The sequence below is a fragment of the Lolium perenne genome, chromosome 7, assembly GCF_019359855.2.
Source record: "Lolium perenne isolate Kyuss_39 chromosome 7, Kyuss_2.0, whole genome shotgun sequence".
In the NCBI taxonomy this organism is placed as follows: domain Eukaryota; kingdom Viridiplantae; phylum Streptophyta; class Magnoliopsida; order Poales; family Poaceae; genus Lolium; species Lolium perenne.
The window spans coordinates 315,125,460-315,134,561 of record NC_067250.2 but is presented as its reverse complement, the minus strand read 5'-3'; positions in this window follow the sequence as shown (position 1 = coordinate 315,134,561).

Sequence of the window (9,102 nt, the reverse complement as noted above, 5' to 3'; positions counted from 1 at the left end):
TATTTGTTAGATAAATTTTATTAGTTAGAAATATTTCTTACTAAAAAAGCATTGACATTATATGTTAGAAATATTTGTTAGTAAAAAAGTAGTGAAGTTTTTTTATTTAGCACAATATCATGTTTTTTTTATTTATGTTTGTACATATATAATTTAGTTTCGTAGCAACGATGCCGCGCCAGCCGCCGCGTCGTGGAGGGTCCATTTTGGAGCAGATGCTGTCGATGGGGGAGGTCCGGGACTGGGCTCCGCCGGGGTGGCACTGGGAGGTGTTATCTTCCGGGGCGCGCACCTTGGTGCGGAATCCGGGTCCCGTCGTCGACCCGGATATTCTCTGGTGGAGGTCGCGTGGGCCACGGTCGTTTCAGAGGGAGCCAGCCCCGCAGGAGGTGGTAGCTCAGCGCATTATAGAGGAGGACGAGCACGTTCGCCGTTACATGTATGCGTTAGACACCTATTATAGGACCGGATGGTCAGTATTGCAGGGATCTCACATTAGCTATGACCCTGTTACTGTTCCGTGGCTTTGGGTGTTCAGCCGGCGCGGTTCTGCACCCGGTCGGCGCCGTTGAGAGGTTCTAGTAGTGATCGATGTATTAGGGTTAAATAAGATCTATGTATGCATGCATGTACTGCACTATCTGCTTTCGGCACTATATTATCGATCCTTAATTAATAACTATATATGTAACTCCAATTTCAGTTTTTTGCATTATCTTTAATTTGATCATATGATGGTTCCTATATATAACTTGCAAATCGTTGTAGAAAGCATGGACGGACACAGAGACGAAGCCCAAGAAAAATTCATGGCTGACCTCATAGCCAACGGTACTCTGGATGATCGCGACGACGGTATTCCAGATGATGGCGGTGACGATGTCACCGCAACTTTTTTGAATGACTCCCGTGAGGGAGCGGAGAATATTGAGCGAAGAGAAGATGGCTACGATGAGGAAGAAGATCCTAATGGCTCCGGTGAGCAAGAAGATCATCATAATGGCTCCGGAACCGTAGTTATCACCCAGGTATATAAATTAAGCCGCTGCTGATCGACTAGATGCATTAACTAATTAAATTGTACTGACGATGAATTATTTCTTTTTTAGCCCTCCGGATCGAGCACTTCTTCTGTAAAGTCGAGGAAGCGAGGCCCGGCCAAAAAGTTGGACGACGGTGTTAGGCGCGACATCACCCATATCGCTAAGGATGGTAAACCGATTGCTCCCGAGAGTAATGCAAAGTCATTTATAGCTCAATGCGGAGTGCTTGTTAGGGACTGCATCCCGATCACCGTTCGAGATTGGAACAAGCCGAAGGGACTAGAGCTGTCTGCAGAGGAAGAAGCTCAAGGTCTTTATATCGATGATGTAGCCAAAGACAGCATTCTGACCAAGCTCATGGCACATTTCAACATAGTACCTCCAGAGGGGGATGCCGATGAAAAGGCAAAGATGGAGAAGGCAGTCCGTGACTTTGCCAAGAAGAAGATGGCCGAACTATTCAAGAACCACAAGAAAAGATTGCGCGCCCTTATCAAGAAAGACAAGACTCCGGACAGTGAGAAGGTAAAAACTCACTGGGACGAATTCGTGAAGTACAGCACGGAGTCAGAAGAATTTAAGAAAAGGTCGGAAACAAATAAGGCAAATGCTGCGTTGAAGAAATATCACCAAGTTATGGGTCCAGGTGGATACAGGGCTAACCGTCCTAAGTGGCAGGCAGCTGAGGCGGAACTGACCAGGAAAGGGATCAGATTAGGGACACACGGTTGGACCAAACGGTCGAAGGAGTGGTTCTACGGGATTGGGGGAAAGTTGGATCCAGAAACAGGGAAGTGTATCTATAAGAAAGCTCATCTGAAGCAGCCCATTGAAGCCCTGGAACAAGCACATAAGGACGTGGAGGAGGGGAGGTTCCAGCCCGAAAGAGAGAATGATGAGCTGACACGCGCCCTTGGGAACAAAGAACACGGCGGACGAACACGGGGCACAGAAGGCTCCGTTCCGTGGAAGTATGGCTTTCCTGCGGAAAGGAAGAGATTTCCTGATAAAAGCCATGAGAGGAGAAAGGCAAGGGAAACAGACCGCATAGCGTCCTTAGAGGATTCTATGAGCACCATGAAAGCCCAATTAACCATAGTAACCCAAGTACTTACATCCCAGATGGCTCAGGGGCAGGCTGTAGATCCTGCATTGCTCGATGCTATCGTCCCGCTGCAATCTCAACACCGGAAAAGCAGCGTGGCTTCCACTCAGCAGGTGGATAATGATGATGATGACCAGGTGGTCGAGCCTCCTCGCTACCCCCCCGTGGATGATCTCACTGAGAGTCGTCCTTGTGAGCTGCATGTTAAAGTTTTCAACCTATCCTTCAAGGCGGCGGTCGGCATTCTCTTACCTACAAGGACTTACCATTGCCGTCCGGTCCAAGACGACTTTGCTGTTGTGATGGTGGATGAAGTTCTGAGAGATTATGAGCAGTTGGTCCTTGAGCACCCTGCAGGTGAAGATGGGGAAATCAAAGAACTGGGAGAAGCCCGTAGAACCACCGTGCAATGGCGGAAGGAGAACATTGTGTTTCCAGGTGAGAAGCCACCAAGCAGGCCACCTCGTCCGCCTCCTCCACCACCTGCGCAGTCTCCTCCGCGTGATGATTCTCCTCTTCGGGATGATGATTCCCCTGTGCATGATCAGTCTCATCAGGAATCACAGGCGGCTCCCACGCGTGACAATACTCCGCCGCCTCCTCCTCCTCGTCAGGAGACTCCGCCGCCTCCACCTAAGCAAAAGAGGAAGCTAACCGAAGCACCTCCTATAGCTCCGAAGAGATCATCAACTCCGATGAGGGCACAGACTCCAGAGTTGTTACCACGTGAGCAGACTGATGAGCAAAAGGCGTTTCTTGCGCCGAAGAAGATGTTTATTCCACCGCATACAATGAAGCACTTTGCCGAGACGAGAATAAAGAGAGCTGAGCCGAGAAGTGATTATGACCGCTCTCTTGGTAAGTCCAATAGAGCGAGCAAAGCGAAAAATGTCGCCCAGCTTGGACAATAGGACAAACAGTCCATACCCCACTTCGTCGTGCAGCCCTATGATGATCCAGAGACGGCATCGATGATCGAACGGGAGGCTAGAGGTCAGGGAGCAGATGTTCAGTACCAAGATTACTATCCAACGGCTGAAGTCGTAAACAAGTATAGATATGGATCTGATCTCGTCAAACCTGGCGAGCTCGCGCATCTAGGGACTCAGATGCGAAGGTTGCATGAATGGTACCTGAGAGCCTGTCGAAGAGGTGATCGCTACCTCACGGTGTATCTTAGAGATGAGCATTACTTCCGGGGGCGGGAGGAGATAAACCTTGAGTTAGAAGAACTATTTCAGTTATTCAATCAAGACGCCCTCGACAAAGCTGTCATCAGTTGCTACTGCCTGTAAGTGATTTATTTATGTAATTAAGTCTGTAGCTCAGCTCATTCATTTGCACTAACAATTATCCTCACTATATTCTTTGTGTACGCTATATATTAATTATGCAGAATGAAGAAGCTCGAATACAAAAGAGGCAAGCTCCACGAGCTGGGGTTCATTGACCCAGACACAGTTCATAAAGTTACGGTTCAACAGTACCCCAAGGACACAGAGGACAACATGCTAAGGTTTTTAGTGAAGCAAGCAGACAAAGAGGATATATTTTTTCCCTACAACTTCAAGTGAGTGTTATAACATACATTATGCTTGTGCAGCTTCCACTTTATTCTCGTAATCATTGAGCTATGCTTGTGCAGCTTCCACTTTATTCTCCTAATCATTGATCTTCACAAAGGAGTCGTAAATATCATGGACTCGAAACGTAAAGAACATGCGCAATGGGCGGACATGGCTGCCATGCTCCAGAGGTAATTTCAATCAATTTCAATCAATTTCGTATCGGCATCTTCATATGTTCTAATTGGACAATATCATCAACTAATCAATAACTCATTTACTCATTTTTTCTTTGCCGAGCAGGGCTTGGAAACGGTTCATCAATACTGTTCCGGGTAAATGGAAACCGGAGCTTACATTTAAAGATTACCCTGTAAGTAGTACTATATATATAGCTATGTCCGTGAAACTCTATGATATTTTCTTTCAATACGATGCTTGATTATTAGTTTGATCGAACTATTTTTTCGTAAAGTGTATGAGGCAGGAACCCGGAAATAACTTATGTGGATACTACGTCTGCGACTTCATTCGTGAGATGGCCTGTCATAGGGATGCGGAGGATGCTATACACTACACTCGTGTAAGTGAACAATATTTCACAATTAATCTTATTACCATCAATTGTATTGAGTTTCATTCATATATATTGATCTCCTTTTTTAATATAGATGATACGTCTGCGGGACACTCTCATAACGGAGGATCGCATACGAGCAATTCAAGAGGAAATCGCGGGATTCTTTCTTAACGAGGTCATTGCCCCAACTGGAGAGCACTATTGGGAGGTCGTAGCTAGATATTGAACAACTTCGTAAAGGCAAATAGATTTAGTAAAGAGATCCGACTTTATATTGTAAATATGCATGCATATTACGTGTACTGTTGACGATGTCTATATATATTAATTCACGACGATATTTTGTGGTTTCTTGAATGATATATGCATTGCTGAAACTCTGCCGCGGCAGAGAAACGCCCAGTTTCTCTGCCGCGCGTTTCTCTGCCGCGGCAGAGAAACGCTGCTCCATCCTAAACCTGTGCCGCGGCAGAGAAACGGCAATTTTCTGCCGCAGCAGAGACCTTCCAGTCCCGGTTCGTACCACGAACCGGGACCAAAGGTCCTCCACCTCGAGCGCCCTCGCCGCACCACGGGGCGGGGCCTTTAGACCCGGTGCAACTTTAAACCGGAACTAAAGGGGGACCCTTTAGTCCTGCCTTGTTGGTCCCGGTTTGCAAACCGGGACTGAAGGCCCAAACGAACCGGGTCTGTAGCCCCGTTTTCCACTAGTGGACTGGGCAAATCTGAAAAATAGAGCTTCTCCAACGAAACAGGTCTTCCATTTATTGGCGTCCACCGCCTACAAAATTGGCTGAAGATAAATGTGGATGGTGGCCTAAACACCCGAGCTGGAGATGGTGGAGCTGGTGTGGTGATCAGGCGTGAGGATGGATCCTTTTTTGCAGGTGAATGCTCCAGGTTCTCACATGTTAGAGATCCGATTCTTGCTGAACTGCTTGCTGCAAGGGAAGGGAGCAAAGGTGTGAATTTGGCGAACCATCTTGGCATTCAGAAGGTGATCCTAGAGATGGACAGCTTGGATGCGGTGAAGAAACTGAAGGGCGCTGAGGTTGATCCTTCGGTGTATGGATCTCTTATCTAGGAGATAAAATATGTGTGCTCTTCGTTCTCTGAATTCTGTATAGTTTGGTGTAAGAGATGCTAATATGTGCGCACACGCTGTAGCTTTCTATTTTTTGGAGAAACTTCCTGCTCATCTATTAATTGTTCGAGATAGTTACAGGAAAGTTCAACCCTTCACGTGGGTTAGAAAACCAAACATGGCGCCCTGCAGGGAGCGAGGTCGCTGATCGCGCCAAGCTATGGGCTTCTATGTTGGATCCTCGACCTTCATGGAGGAAAGAGATATTGCCTCGTCTCCTTGCTCCTGCAGTAATCTCTTGCAACACGCTGCTGAAAACTCCCAGGTTTTTCTGCTGCAGCCCGTGAATGACTTCCATGCAATCAATCGCAACTACGACTGCCCCCATCATCTGCCAAAGCTAGGGCTTCTCGGCAAGCCAACGCTTCCAAGCACGCTGGACGAGTTACTCCTTCGAACGCCATTGCCGACGCTCCCAGGTAGACCCCCTCCACTGTTCGGCAAAAGACTCCCACCGCTCCACGGTTTGCCGTCTTGGCCACGGCACCGTCGACGTTTATCTTGCACCATCCTACCAGCGGTGGTACCCATCGCTCTACAGTGGTGTTCTGTTGACCAGGAAGTTTCACGGTTCGTCTTCCGTTCCTTCGCAGCCTCCAGGTCCCGAAGAAAACACTCCACAAAGTGAAATAGCCATTGGGCTCTGGAAGACCTCCTCGTGCATGGACTTTCTCCTCGCATACCATATTTTTTTCGATAAAAGAAATATATTAATATTGCAAAGATACCAATTACACTTAGCCTCTGCAAAAAAGGTAGTGCCCTAATGGCAATATGGATACACACAGTTAAAAAAGAAAGAAAAATTACATAAAAGAAAAATCCCGCTACAGTGACCAGTTCCTTGTAACAGCGGACCAAACACCACCAAAACAGCACCAGAAATCCACCAACTCCAAAAGCGATACCTCCAAGAAGGGATCAGTGCACAAGCGCCGTCATCGCCCTGATCAAAGACCATAGGTTTTCACCCCGGAGAAAGTCCACTGATACGTCCAAAACGTATCTACTTTCCCGAACCCTTTTGCTATTGTTTTGCCTCTAATTTGTGTATTTTGGATGCAACTAACACGGACTAACGCTGTTTTCAGTAGAACTATTCTGGTGTCTCGTTTTTGTGCAGAAATCCAACTTTCAGGAAAAACCTCGGGATTTTGACGAAAGGGCCTATTTTCCCAGAATACTGACGGAGCCAGAAGGACAAGTAAGGTGGAGGCCCGAGGGCCCCACACCATAGGGCGGCGCGGCCCAGGGGGGGCCCGCGCGGCCCTGTGGTGTGGCCCCCTCGGCTGGCCTCCGACGCCCTCCTTCGGACTACTTATTCGCCTCGACCTAAAAACGCACGGGGAGAAGTCGAAGTCGCCAGAAACCCTCCAGAACGCCGCCACATCGCGAAACTCCGTCGCGGGAGCCAGAAGTCTCCGTTCTGGCACTCCGCCGGGACGGGGAATTGGAGGAGATCATCACCGCCATCACCGCCAACGCCTCTCCATCAACCAGCCATGTTTCCCCCATCCATGTGTGAGTAATTCCCCCGCTGTAGGCCGAAGGGGATGGTAGGGATTGGATGAGATTGGTCATGTAATAGCATAAGATTGTTAGGGCATAGTGCCTAGTGTCCGTAGATGGTACTTTTATGATATTGTTGCAACTTGTTATGCTTAATGCTTGTCACTAGGGCCCGAGTGCCATGATCTCAGATCTGAACATGTTATTATTTCATCATGATATTCGTTGTTTATGATCTTACCTGCAAGTTGTATACACATGTCGCTGTCCGGAACCAATGGCCCCGAAGTGACAGAAATCGGGACAACCGGAGGGAATGGTAGCGATGTGAGGATCACATGTGTTCACGGAGTGTTAATGCTTTGCTCCGGTACTCTATTTAAAGGAGTACCTTAATATCCAGTAGTTTCCCTTGAGGCCCGGCTGCCACCGGCTGGTAGGACAAAAGATGTTGTGCAAGTTTCTCATTGCGAGCACGTACGACTATAATTGGAACACATGCCTATTGATTGATTAGTACTTGGACACCGTTTTATTATTATCTGCAAATGCCCTGCTATGATTGTTACATGAGTTTCTCTCATCCATGCAACGCCCGTCATCCGTCCCCGTGCCTACAGTATTTTAATCCTGCTGTTTACTAAAATCACTACTGCTGTCTTTGTTACTCTGCTGCTGTTATTTCACTACTGCTACTGCTATAAAACTGTTACTACTGATAAACTCTTGCGAGCAAGTCTGTTTCCAGGTGCAGCTGAATTGACAACTCCGCTGTTAAGGCTTTCAAGTGTTCTTTGTCTCCCCTTGTGTCGAATCAATAAATTGGGTAATACTTCCCTCGAAGACTGTTGCGATCCCCTATACTTGTGGGTCATCAAGACTATTTTCTGGCGCCGTTGCCGGGGAGCATAGCTTTATTTGGAAGTTCACTTGGATTGATATTGTTTGCTGCAAATTCTCCATCATGGGTAAAACTCGCGATACTAAGGTCGCCATATTACCATCCACTACAAGAAAAGGTACAACTCTGAGTACCTCTGCTGCTCTTGATTCACCATCTGTGATTGATAAACTTGTTTCACCGCCACATGCTTCAAATGCTGGTACTTCTGCTGAATCTGAAAACTCTCATAATACTGATAATATGTCTGCTGTGCTTGATGATAGTGGTTCATTGGGAACTTTTCTAGATGCTAAAATTGCTAGGTCTAGACAAATTGAAAATGCTGAAACTCCTGATGCTACTACACCTGTTAATTCACCTGAACTTGAATACTCTAGTGATGATCTTGATGAAGATTATGTGGAACTTGATGATGATTTTATTGAAAAATGCCATGCTACTACTGATGCAAGAAAAATTAAAAAGTTGCTTGCAGAACATACTGTTAGATATAAACTGTCTCCTGATCCTAAATTTGCCACATCTCCTATAAACATTAAGGATAAAGATTATGATTTTTCTCTTGATCTATCTCATATAGCTATTGTTGAGGAAACACCTTTTTGTGGTACTGAAAAAGAAAGTGCTGTTGAACACATGACTGAGTTATCTACCTTGAGTAGTTTGTTTTCTGATGATGTTAAGAAGCGTACTTACTTTGTTGCTAAAATCTTTCCATTCTCATTAAAGGATGACGCTAAAACTTGGTATAATAGTTTGCCACCTAGTTCTATTAAAAGTCCAAAAGAATTGCTTGCTGTTTTCTTTCGGAAATACTTTCCTGCTAGTGCTCAACATGCTGCTTTGCAGAGAGTTTATAATTTTGATCAGGGAGATGAAGAGAAATTGCCTGAGGCTTGGGCGAGATTTTGCTCTCTTATTAGAGCTCTGCCTGACCATGATTTGAAAAAGCATGATTTACTTGATATATTTTATAGTGGACTAACCATTGAGTCTAGGGCATACCTGGATAGTTGTGCTGGTTGTGTTTTCAGGAAAAGAACTCCGGACGAAGCTGAAGAATTATTGGCTAAAATAGGCCTGAATTATGATGATTGGACTACGCCTGAACCAACTCCAACGCCAATAGTGAAGAAGAGGGGTTTAATTAAATTGAATGATGAAGATATGAGGGAAGCCAAGAAGTCTCTCAAGGAGAAAGGTATTAAATCTGAAGATGTGAAGAATCTACCTCCAATAGAAGATATATGTG